The 12,664-nt window shown below is 36.3% G+C and overlaps 1 long non-coding RNA gene across 1 annotated transcript in view; it reads right to left on the bottom strand.

The window, feature by feature from the left end:
• Positions 1-703: 703 nt before the first annotated feature.
• The window catches only part of LOC145255846 (uncharacterized), a 42,350-nt gene continuing 30,389 nt past the window's right edge, over positions 704-12,664 (bottom strand). Inside the window, exons 3-4 of the long non-coding RNA XR_013863908.1 lie at positions 4,353-4,431; positions 704-1,492 (exon numbers count right to left, since the gene is read on the bottom strand). This is a non-coding gene — a long non-coding RNA (uncharacterized LOC145255846). The remainder of the gene's footprint in view (positions 1,493-4,352; positions 4,432-12,664) is intronic.

A 12,664-nucleotide genomic window follows, 5' to 3' on the forward strand; every position in this document is an offset into this window, starting at 1 on the left:
ACAAGATACATCTGAAGAAGGTTTGAAGTTACATTGACCGAAATACATAACATACAGATGCGAACGGTAGTCCAAATAAAAAACAAAAATTTTAAAAACTGAATTCTGTTTATGCGGTTAATCTAAATGTTTACCAAATAAATTCTTTCTAATTGAGAGGAAAAGCAAGACAAGTGGACAGGAAAAATAACGCTAACGAAATATTGTTGGAGGTGGAAGAATTTACAGAATTTTTTTGGAGTTAGCATATGTAATTATTACCGAAAAACCTGACAATAAAATAGCGTAGAATCGTGTCTGGTTCGATTCACTGTTCGACTTGAAAAGCTTTTACTCGTGTTAAGTTCAGATATGCATTTTTCAGTAAAACGTGTTCAACTCTATTTTATTTAGAGTTTTTAATTTATGCTAATTGTACTTACGTGGCAAATTCACAGGTTATTTTAGGCGAGAAATTTTAAAAAAAATTTTTATGCAGTTTATTTTTGTGACAGAAAAACAAGCTAAAAATGTAAGGAGGAATAATTGATTACAATTTTGTTAATATATGAATTATCTCCCTTACATTTAGAAAATTTTGGGTAATTATTTAAAATGTTTCTATTATAATAAATCCAGCTTATATCGTTAAGAAATTTATATTTCAAGAGAAGTATTCTTAACTAGGTGTATATTCTATGCCGTCTAAGATTTTTATTTGCACAAAAAAAAAAAAAAAAAAAAAAAAAAAGATAACTATTATATGCTTCAATATATGATTGAGTTATCGCCTATTGCTGATTTTTATTTTTAAGTGATTATTTAAAAACACATCATTCACTAGTCTAGCCTGGACCAAGTCACTTTTCAAATAAATTGTAGCCAAGCATGTTATTTTACTGACAATAACATGGTACTGCAATAACAAATACAAACTGGATCATCAGAAGCAAAATTGGTTTTTGTCAGCTTAAATACTATTTTGGCGAAACTAAAAATTCATGGGCAGTAACTTATAAAAAGCAGCTGTAGAATTTTCACAAGATTCCTATTTATTTGCGTTCCCACGAGGGCAGAGTTAGACATAAGAATGGTTTTTAATGTAGAGGAAATTTACTTACACAAAAAAAAAGGGGGGGGGGCATCCTGGATTGGGACAAAAGTAAAACCTGTCTCAGTCTAGAAGGAGTTCCCTTCACTGAAGGAGGAAGAACAGACACTACACTGTGCATCTTGCCATTTGTGAATAAATTGTAAATAATTACTCGTGGTCAGTTATATATTGATTTATAATTGAACACAGGTTGCCGAAATAAGGACCGAAAACCTCTCAGGTCAAGTGTACAACTGCAAAGGAAAAAGGAGGCGGGTGGAGGGGGGGGGGCAGTTATTCTTACACACGTCACTCAACACGAAAAGATTACAATTCTTCCGACACTTTCTTCCTGCGGAAACCTTTGTTTAGGAGAAGATCGTTACATTCTTCTTGATTTTTATCTTTGAGAAAAATCCTCTGAAAAAAAAAAAAAAAAAAAAAAAAAAAAAAAGAAAATTGGTTAGATAAAGGACATACAATTTGATCCAACCCAATTTTTTTTTTTTATTAAAAAAAAAAAAAAAAAAAAAAAAAAAAAAAAAAAATTGGTTGTTTTCTTTTATAGTATATCAACTTTTATGCCAAATCCAATAATTTTGGATAATGTTTTATGCTTCAAATTCTTTATATCTTTAAATATTTATTCATGGTGCTTAGATGGTTGTTTAGTAGAGAAAAATCGTTTTAGACTTCACAGAACATGATTGAGTTTTACAAATAGTGTTACATGAAAAGGGACAGACCCCAGTAATTAAAAGAAAAAACTAGATAAGTTTGAAAATGGTATTTGGAAAAGGTTAGAATCGAACCCAGTAAGACAAGTTTAAAAAATAAAATACATATTGAAATCTTAGGAATGTAGAATGATTGTCATTGTTCACGCAAATAACGAAATATTTGCTATGTCAGAGTTAGATATGAACAATGCAGTTTAGAAATAATGATGAAATAAATAGGTTATAAATGAAACAATTCATTTAGGAATTTCTTTGTTACCAGAGGTGTGGATGCATGTGCAAAGCGCACGTCTAATTCAAAACATGAGGGAGTCACATTGTTTAGGAATTCCAATATATTAAGATAGGTTTGAGTCAGTTAGAGAGACAGTGTCTGAAAGCGACAGTGAGAGTCAAGACAGAAGGGAGGGAGAGGAGTCAGTCAGCCTGGGAGCTGATGCCCTTAAAGGCGAAGGGGGGGGGGGGGAGACTATACAGTCATACAAGCTTGAATTCCCGATTAATCACTCAGCCAGCTAGATGAATACAGAATCACCATCTATATTTTGTAAACTGTGTCTTCATTACAACTGAAAGAGAAATGTTTTTGTCTATTATCTTGTAAACAAACTTTGTGAAACACCCGTCAAGTATTATGTGTCGCCTCTGCCATCATCATAAAGTATCTCCTCTGATGTTAAAATAATGACCCCCCCCCACCTCGGAGTTAAAAGAACTGTATTCCATATCGCTTCTTGCATTCATATGTCTTCTGTTAATAATATGAACTAAATAGAACTGTCACCATCGCCACCGTTTACGCCATTATACAACCGACGTCATCTCATTGTGTAACAGTGATACATAAATGTCTCATGTATGTGTTATAATATATATCCCCGTCATCCATCAAGATCCCCCCCACACACACACCTCTATGTATGCCACTACACAATAAAAAGGAAAAAAAAAAAACTGTTGCAATATTTTCGTCTCATAATAGGGTATGATCCCACACAGTCCAGAGATTCTATTTATAAACAATGCTGCTAGGAACTGACGAATCTAATTAATTCACGTTCTGCTATCAACCAATCAGAAACCAGAATTTATTCATAAAAATTAAACCTTTTCTTTAGCAACTTCGCATATGTTTTCATCGTGTCAATACGGGAAGAATCTTGTTCTATGACTTCCAACTCAAGAACTGTCAACTGAGAACCAGTCACCTCCAAGACTTGTATAGAACAACGAACCATCGGAAACTGTTCTGAAAGTAAACATGGCTTACAAATAGAAAAATCAATAGTGGTATATTTACAGTCAGGAAGTCAGCATCTTCATATAGTCTGATCTGGTAGAACTACTTGTTAGCATTCCTTTGATATTCTGAAGGTTATCATACAGGAAGGGTAGGTGGTATACCTCAGCCATGGTGAAGGTAACATATCTAAGAAAATGTGCTTCTATTGAAAAACTAAACTGGACAGAGCAAGCCAATTAACCCTGTAGGGCAGTTTTCTAGTGTTGGTGTCACAGATAAAACACCCTGTGATACTATGAAGGTGACCCATGAGTCACTAAGTGCTGAAGGGAAACAATAGATGGGAAGTGTCATACAAATATACAATGAAATAGGAAGTAGCAAATGATGAATCTAGGTATTTTTACATTGAGCCTTTTAGATTTGACAATGACAATAGAAGCCTACAGAATTGATGGTGACAATACAAGCCTACAAGGGAAGAGCAGCTTCCGGGTTGCTGGGGTGGGGGTGACTTCAGATACAGACGCAGAGAAGACAGTCACTTGACAACTAGATGCTGTTCGCAGCGGATAGGAGCCGATAACAACAACGGTTTGACAGTTTTTAGAGTTGACTGTGAAACAAAGATAAAGCCAGATTGCAACTGACAGACAAACGTAACATTGATAGAAGGGGGAGAAGACACACACACTCCCAAGTCCAACCGTCAAATATGTGAAACATTGGCGTTTTTTTTCATGTTTATTTTGTTTTAATATTTATTCTTTGTGATCCGTGCATTCTGTTGGCAGCCGCCAGTGTGAACCAAAAGATGATGACACAGCGAACAAGAACGATGAAGAGATGAGGTAGTAATCCACGGCACACAACTATGAGATTGGTGGTTTGTCGAAGGGGAGGCCACGTGCTGTCACAACCCACTTCCAATTTTTCATGAGCCAGCCCAGAAGTAGTAAGGCTTGTAAAACTGTCATGAGAATGCTCATGTCAGTGCAGAACGTGGTCTAACCGAATATTAAAAAACATGATTCACACCACTTACATATTGTCGTTTTAACATTACTTTCCACTGATACAAGCTTACCTTGGAGGTAAGTGGAGGGGAGAAGCAAGCCGTCCATGGCATTGCAAGGGGCACAACTTGTTTATTTCAGCACTTATTTAGAATTACACAAAAAAAAAAAAAAAAATTGTCAAAAGATGTCATTCCAAAAAGCATGTAAATTGACCAAGTTTTTTTTTGTTTTTTTTTAAGAAAAAAAAAAAAAAAAAAAAAAGAAAAAAAGTTATTTACCTCGATTTCTTGTTCATCTTTATCAAACAAAATAACTACAGGTGGAGCACCCGGAATTCCCTTGAAGGTAACGTTTTCACTGCAAAGGAGTTAAGGAAATCACAAAAAATCTTAATCTGTACAACATGGATTATTTGGACAAGTTTTTCACATTTTGGCCGATGTAATTTCCATCCTTTTTGGTAATCCTACGTATAATTTTTAAACTAATTTTTTCTTTGTTTTTTTTTTAGGAAATAAACTGAACACTATAGATATCACCACGATATTCAAGGGAGATCATTTTCTTTTTCATTTTTTTTTTTTTTATGTGAAACGCCACCCCATCTTTCTTGACTTCCATAGTAATGTTGACTAGTGGGACCTGTGGAAATTCCATAGGAGTTCCCTCGTAGTATTTAAGTATTTATCTAAACTAGTAAGGATGCCCGGCATAGCCCGGTCATAAAATACACTTAATATATTTTAATTCATACAGATTTCATATTATTATAGAGTTAATTTTCTATCGATTTTTATATATTATAAAGTTGTGATTTCACAAATATATTCATGATTTGGCTGCATCAGCTGCAATCGAAACTGAAACTTATCAGGACAGAAAAAAATATGTATAACTCGAGTTCCTTCAGTTATAATAAAAATCTAAGCTAAAACTTATAAAGAATTCTGGATAAAATTATTACAAGAAATGGAAGGTCATAACAAATGACAATCACTTGGATGAAAAAAAAAAAAAAAAAAAAAAAAAAAAAAAATGGACGTGTGACACAAAACACAAGCTATCGTATTAATGTTGATAATGGTGGTGATAATTTTTTTCTAAACAATACTGGATAAATTTCTGAAAATTTTGGTGAACAGCAAAAGTACATCATGCAAGTTTTGTGATACCGACTCCATAACGTTTTTTTCTGGAAATCACTCCAGACAAGGCATGAAACCATTTGATGAAAAGTAGCTTAAAAAAAATAAATAAATAAAATAAAAATATTGCCTCCCTTGATTTCCACCTGCGGAGATTATCTCTGAACTATTTTTAAATTTTAACAATGCAGACGAGCACATGGGAAATAGCAGCAGCAGCAAAGGGTGGCGGTTTGCAAAGAGTAGTATTAGTTGAAAAACGTTATATGCAAATTAGGAAATGTGCGCAAGAAGGAAAAAAAAAAAAAAAAAAAAAAAAGGAAAAATGCAACATGTGTTCAGAAGAAAACAAAGCCAGCATCGAGAAGAATGGCCGTGTAAAGCAAAGATGAGAAATGGCTGGCTAAACCAGCATGCGGTCGGAAGAAATAGAAACACGTGGCAGCGAGAGACTTTAAGTGTTGTCGAAAATGATGTAATAAAAACTTGTGTTAAAGAAAAAAAAGATATTGACTCGGATTTTTATTTCTATTCCTGTTTAATTTGTTTGTCGATTTCTGACATAACAGATAGAGTTATCGATAATTTTGCCTGTTGCAGGTGTGTTTATCGAAAATAGCAAATATAACAAAGACTGTTGGATGTTTATGACTGAATGTTGGTGGACAAGGCGGGCAGTGATTGATATCTATTTGTAACAAATATGGTTGGACTGCAGAAAGGATTGTGAAATTTACAACACTTTTGGAGGAGAGTGACCCTGAAGTCGCAGAGGTGCAATAAAAAAAATAAGATTTACTTTTGCAATAAGGTTGTCCCCTTTTTTCCTTAAAATTATTTGCTTTTTCTTCATCCAAATTCTTTGGAAACTAGATTAGTAAAGGTTTTCTCAAACCGAGATGGGCAAACGAAACAGATCCATAATCGATTTTTTTTTTCTTCCAAGTTTGTGTGTATGTGTACCAGCCCAAATATGACACCATACAGGAACGAATGGTGGCTTTATAGAGGTACAGGACACTTTCAGGCATTAATAGCTTTCAAGCACGGTAGTGAGAACCTACCTTCTTCGCAGTGGTCTTGGCAATGCTCTCAATGTAATTGTTCCAACTCGTGTTTCTTGTGAACATTAGGGCGATGAGTTTAAAAGATGTACCTTCAGATAAAGAGTCTTTGGCCATTGCTATTGGTGATAGAAAAGGTTTCTTGTAGTTATTGAAGGAAACGAGTTTAGTCTTGGCAGCATTGAATGTGACCATCCGTTTTTGTCCCCATTCCACTACAGATTGGAGGTCATCCTCTAGTGTTTTTGCCATTTCTTTAGATATGTGTTCATTTGTTATCACCTCTGCGGTCTCTCCAAACTTTTCTCTATGGTAGTTAAAGAATTACCGTACATATGCACACTTTTTAATATATAAAGCTAAGAACAGTACATAGGGCCCGAATAGTAAAGACAAACCTCTATCTATATCTATATCTATATATATATATATATACTAGCCTGGGTGCGTGTTGAGCAAAAAAAGTGGTAGTGGACAAGCAGGCTCGAACCCATACAGCGGAGTAAAAAAAAAAAAAAAAAAAACGTGGAAAAGTGATGTCTTTGCTGTTGTGTCCATCACAAAACTGGAAGGGACGTAGGCTAGACAATCTAAAAGAGGGGATGACTTTCGAAAATATCAGTGGAAAAAGCGACCCCTTCCTGTAAAAAAGTGCCCAGTTAAGAGTGAAGGAATTAATGTGTTTAGCCCACTTTTAGATATTTGTTGTCCAAAGGGTTGAGCTTCAAAACGATATCAATCTCGTCGCCTCTGTCGAAAGTTTTTGCAAGACATACATACATACATACATTTAAACAGACAGGTGATTTTATTAATATATATATATATATATATATATATATATATATATATATATATATATAAGATTTTGCCTACCAAACTGCCAGCTTTGGGTCTACAGACATGAAACTTCATATATAGGATATTCAAGCCCATGCAAAACTTTATATTTAGGTTTTAGCCAGAGGTGGGGAAAAAAAAAAAAAAAAAAAAAAAAAAAAAAACGGTGCAAAAGCAGAAATTTAAAAAAATGAAATTTTCCAGGTGAAGGTTTAACGACAGCATTACGAATATGCATGTGATGTAATAGCTATTGGTTTATGCTTTCATTTTTAGCCCCTTTTTTTTTTTTTTCTTTTTACACAGTGATCACCACTTATCAAGGCCCGGAAGCCACTCAGGGATAAGGGTTATTGCAAGTACATTACGTTAGTGTGGAGATTTGATGAAGTGTTTACTTCAGGGGGCAGTTCATTAGGAATTTGTTAACGGACTTGAAGACATCCAAGTTGTAGTTCGGTGGGAAGCAGGCAGACGGAACAGAGTTCCACAGGCGTGCAGTTCTAAGAAAGAAGCTTTGTTCATGGAATCTGCGTTTTGATTTAGACACAGATATAGAGTGGGGGAAATTTTTCAGTGGATTCAGCTAGACGTGTGTTTTTCGTGAAAGATTGGCGAGGGGGGACCAGAGATTGGAGTTCAGACGAGCACCTGCCATGGAAATAACGATAAAACAAGGATAGGCTCGCAACGTCTCTTCTGTGGGAGAGAGGTTGCAGGGTAGAGAAGAGGGCATCCCCCACTAAGCCACGAAGTCTATTTTGTACTCTGTCAAGGCAGGATAGGCTGTTTTTAGCAGCTCCTGCCCAGATATGGCAACAGTATTCCATCCTTGGACGTACTTGGCTTTTATATAGATAGAGAATTTTATCATTAGTGAGATATCTTCTGGAGCGGTAGAAGGATCCCACCATCTTTCCAGCGACCTTGGCAACAGACTTGATGTACGTATTCCATTTCAGATCAGGAGTAAAGGTCAAACCCAGAATCTTGTCAAAACACGGGGCCTCACCTAGACAAGAGCCATCCATCACAATTGATGCCAGATGGGGATCAGAGCGTTGATGATGTAAGGATAGGAGTTTGGTTTTGGATGCATTAAAAGGTAACCAGTCACATCTTTCCCCACTGTATCACGCGCTCAAGATCAGAGGAGAGAGAATCAGAGAGAACTTTGTCATTTACAGCCTTTGATGTGTTGCCGTAGATGGTCGTGTCATCAGCATAGATGTCAACGACTGATTTTAGTATGTGTTTAGGGAGGTCATTGATGTAGATCAGGAAGAGAGTTGGGCCTAGGATTGACCCCTGAGGGACTCCAGCATTTATATTGCAGGCCTCCGATTTTTGTCCATCTACCACTACTCTTATGAGCCTATCGGAGAGAAATGATTTAATGATTGAGAAAACATTTTCAGTTATACCGTAGCTGGAAATCTTGTGAAGTAGACCCTTATGCCATACCTTGTCGAAGGCCTTTGATATGTCAAGAGCAATTGCCCTAGAAAGGAAGCCTTTGTCAAGAGATTCACTAATCCTGTGGGATATAACCGTCAGCACATCTGCGGTAGATCTTGAAGAGCGGAAACCATATTGTGTGTCACTAAGAAGGTTATTCCTGCTGAGGTGGTTGACTATTTCTCTATTTAATATGGATTCCAGCAACTTACTCATAACACACAGGAGACTTATTGGTCTATACTGAGAGGGAGATGACTTATCACCTGAATTCTTAAATACAGGGCAAACTGATGAGGTCTTCCAGGGAGTCGGAAAGCACTTCTCCTTAAGGCAGCGCTTAAACAGTTTTGTAAGTATGGGAGAAAGTTCTGGTTGAAGCTTTTTTAACACTATAATTGGGATGCCATCAGGGCCAGTTGCTTTACTGGAATCTAGGTTCTTGATTAGCTTGGCGACCTCATGCACGGATATTTGTATGTTACCTAGCTTGTTCTGTATTATAGGAGGAAATATGGGGAGTTGATGACCTTCATCGCATAGGGTAGAATTAGCTGCAAAGTTCTTTGCAAATAGTTTGGCCTTGTCTGACGCTGACGAGATGACTTCTGGTCCATTGATAATGGTTGGAATAGAACGCACACTTCTCTTCAAGATCCTATTTGTTATTTGCCAAAACTGGTGGGAACCAAGCCGCTGATCAGCTACCTTGGATTTAACAGACTGGGCATATAACTCTCTTGCATTTTTTATTACTCTTTTACAATGGTTGCTGGCAGTCCTGAAAGCAGCTTTAGTCTCAGTGCATCTATTAGGTTGGTAGCTATGGAAAAAGTGATTTCTGTGCGCGATAGCAGCAGCACATTCTGGGGAGAACCATGGCTGGCTGTTAGGTTTTTGTTGGAATTTTTAGATGGTATGAATTGGTCTATGCCTACAATTAACCATTCGGATCTGATACTATAGAGGACACTTCCTTTTTAAAAATGGAGTGCAGAGGTAAATCAGATATGAATGTACGGAAGCTATCCCAGTCAGCCATAGAGTATCGGTATACAGTACGATGGAGGGGTACGTCTGGGGACTTCTTACATTTTGTTTTTATCTTAACTGATACGACGGAGTGGTCGGAGGATCCTTGAGGAGGATGAACAGAACATGAACATAGCTCAGGGGAAGTTGAGAGAAAAAGGTCTAGGAGGCTTGCATATTGACCGGGTGTATCGGGCACACGGGTGGGTTCGCGAACAATCTGAGTGAGGTCATAAGCAATGGCAAAATCATGACAAAACCTCCCCTCATCGTCTGTCTTATTTGAATGGGTCAGCCATTCCACGTTATGGACGTTGAAGTCACCACAAATGTGGATGTTAGCCGAGGGATGTGCAGACAGTATGTGGTCTATTTTCTCATATGCTTACAGCAAACATGTCTTCATAGCTCAGGCATTACCGTCAAAGGAAAAAGTAAATAGTAAAGTAAACGTTTTGGTTTCGATTCTCAGTGGTGGCGCATGAGGTTTTTTTTTTTTGTTTTTGTTTTTTTAAACTATTACTATATACTGTAGCCAATATAATATAAAAAATCTGTATTAATCAAAATATATTTAAGCGTGTCTTATGACTGAGCAATGCCAGGCAGCATGCTAGTTTATACTAATTTCAACATGACACACAAGTAATATTTTCATCTGAAATAAGTTTAAAAAGATTTACACAAGATTCTAAAATGTAAATAAGTCGGTGACTGTTAATAAAGAGTCAACAGACTGATTTTTTTTATTTAAACATCTCGTTTTAAGCAAAAAAAAAAAAAAAAATTACATAATTGTCATGTTGAAATTAATATATCAAAACTTGAAATTAATAATATACCAAAAAATTACAAAAATTCACAGTAGAAAAGTATTTATAGTTAAAAGTGATTTTTGGAGGAAATTGCAATTTTCCTAGTTGTAAACACCTTGAAGATGGTGAATACTTATTTCAGATAAGTATTTGCAGACTATTATCCTCATCTGCTAGTTGTTTCACAACGTTTCAGCCAACTATTCCTCTGGCCTTCGTTAGGTGGTAAGCTGCAATGGGATAGGAATGTTGAGTCTTAACTGTATCCTCAGTAAGTACTGCCTTCCATAGTTGTCGTCTCACCATCTTTTGGCCAACTAAACCTCTGGTTGGCTTTGGATAGAATTGAAACTGCTATCTTCAGACAATGCACATCATACAGAGTCTTTGTATTTTTTTTTTTTTTAAGATCATAACGATAGACTTTTTAATTAACACAGCAGTTCTACTTGATGAATTTTTCGATATATTACGATTTTTGACAGCACAATTAAGTACTGTAGGTTTTGCTATAAAAATCAATCTGTTGACCGTTTTAACAAGCACCAAAAATTCTTTGAAAAAAAAAAAAAAAAAAAAAAAAAAAAAAAAAAAAAAAAACTTTTGATACGTTAATCAGGAAAAAAATTCCAAAACTGATGAACCCCAATACCAGTGCATGTAAACGACTGCCCTGAAAGGCATTTTTTTTTTTTTTTTTTGTTTTCTTTAAACTTTGGTCTTCTGCTATTCAATCAAATTTACTAACACTTGTTTGCTTAACTCGAGATAAAAAAGATTTTTTTTTGTCGATGATATCAAAAGTGACATTTTGATAAACGCACAATAAACTGCAGTCATTTTGACATGGACAAAAATCAATTTTTATCTTTTTTCTGGAACCATCTGTTGCAAAATAAACAAATGAAAATTTTAAAATAAAAAAAAAAATTTAAAAATTTAAAGATTTTTTAAATATCACCCAGGGCTCTATGGACAAATTTCTTTAGTTGACTTTTGACAACTAAATATCTTCGTTTACTAGCCAAATAGAAAAGTTACTAGCCAAACCCACATAATTTTTAGAATATGACATCTTCGTTCTGTGACGAGTATGTACACCATAAAGAGTTTTCTGTGTTTTTTGTTGATACTTGAACGCATAGAACATTCTAATTTCTTCAAATATCTTTTTAAACAGCCTTCTCATAGGATTAGCGAATCTCTCAACAAAGGCTTCATTTCTAGGGCAATTGCTCTTGACATATCAAAGGCCTTCGATAAGGTTTGGCATAAAGGTCTACTACACAAGATTTCCAGCTACGATATAACTGGAAATGTTTTCTCAATCATTAAATCATTTCTCTCTGATAAGCTCATAAGAGTAGTGGTTGATGGGCAGAAGTCAGAGGCCCACAGTATTAATGCTGAAGTCCCTCAGGGATCCATACTGGGCCCAACTCTCTTCCTGATCTACATCAATGATCTCCCTAAACACATACTAAAATCTTCCGTTGACATCTATGCTGATGACACAACTATCTATCGCAACATATCAAAGGCCGTAAATGATGATGTTCTCTCTGATTCTTTCTCCTCTGATCTTGAGCAAGTGGTACAGTGGGGGAAGAGGTGGCTGGTTACCTTTAATGCATCTAAGACCAAGCTCCTATCTCTACATCATAACCGCTCTGATCCCCATCTGGCATCAATTGAAATGGATGGCTCTCGTCTAGGTTCCATGTTTTGATAAGCTACTGGGTTTGACCTTTACTCCTGATCTTAAATGGAACACACATCAAGTCTGTTGCCAAGGTCGCTGGGAAAATGGTGGGATCCTTCTACCGCTCCAGAAGATATCTCACTACTGATGCAATTCTCTATCTATATAAAAGCCAAGTACGTACAAGGATGGAATACTGCTGCCATATCTGGGCAGGAGCTGCTAAAAACAGCCTATCCTGCCTCGACAGAGTACAAAATAGACTTCGTGGGGATGCCCTTTTCTCTTCCCTGCAACCTCTTTCCCACAGGAGACGTAGCGAGCCTATCTTTGTTCTATCGTTATTTCCATGGCAAGTGCTCGTCTGAGCTCCACTCTGCCCCCCCCGCCAATCTTTTTCAAAAAACACCAGACTAGCTGAAACCACCGCCAATAATTTTCCCCACTCCTTATCTGTGCCTAAATCAAAACGTAGATTCCATGAACAAAGCTTCTTAGAACTGCACGCCTGTGGAACTCTGTTCCGCTTGCCTG

Source organism: Euprymna scolopes, chromosome 31, assembly GCF_053919585.1.
Source record: "Euprymna scolopes isolate OS-2025 chromosome 31, ASM5391958v1, whole genome shotgun sequence".
NCBI classification, from domain to species: domain Eukaryota; kingdom Metazoa; phylum Mollusca; class Cephalopoda; order Sepiida; family Sepiolidae; genus Euprymna; species Euprymna scolopes.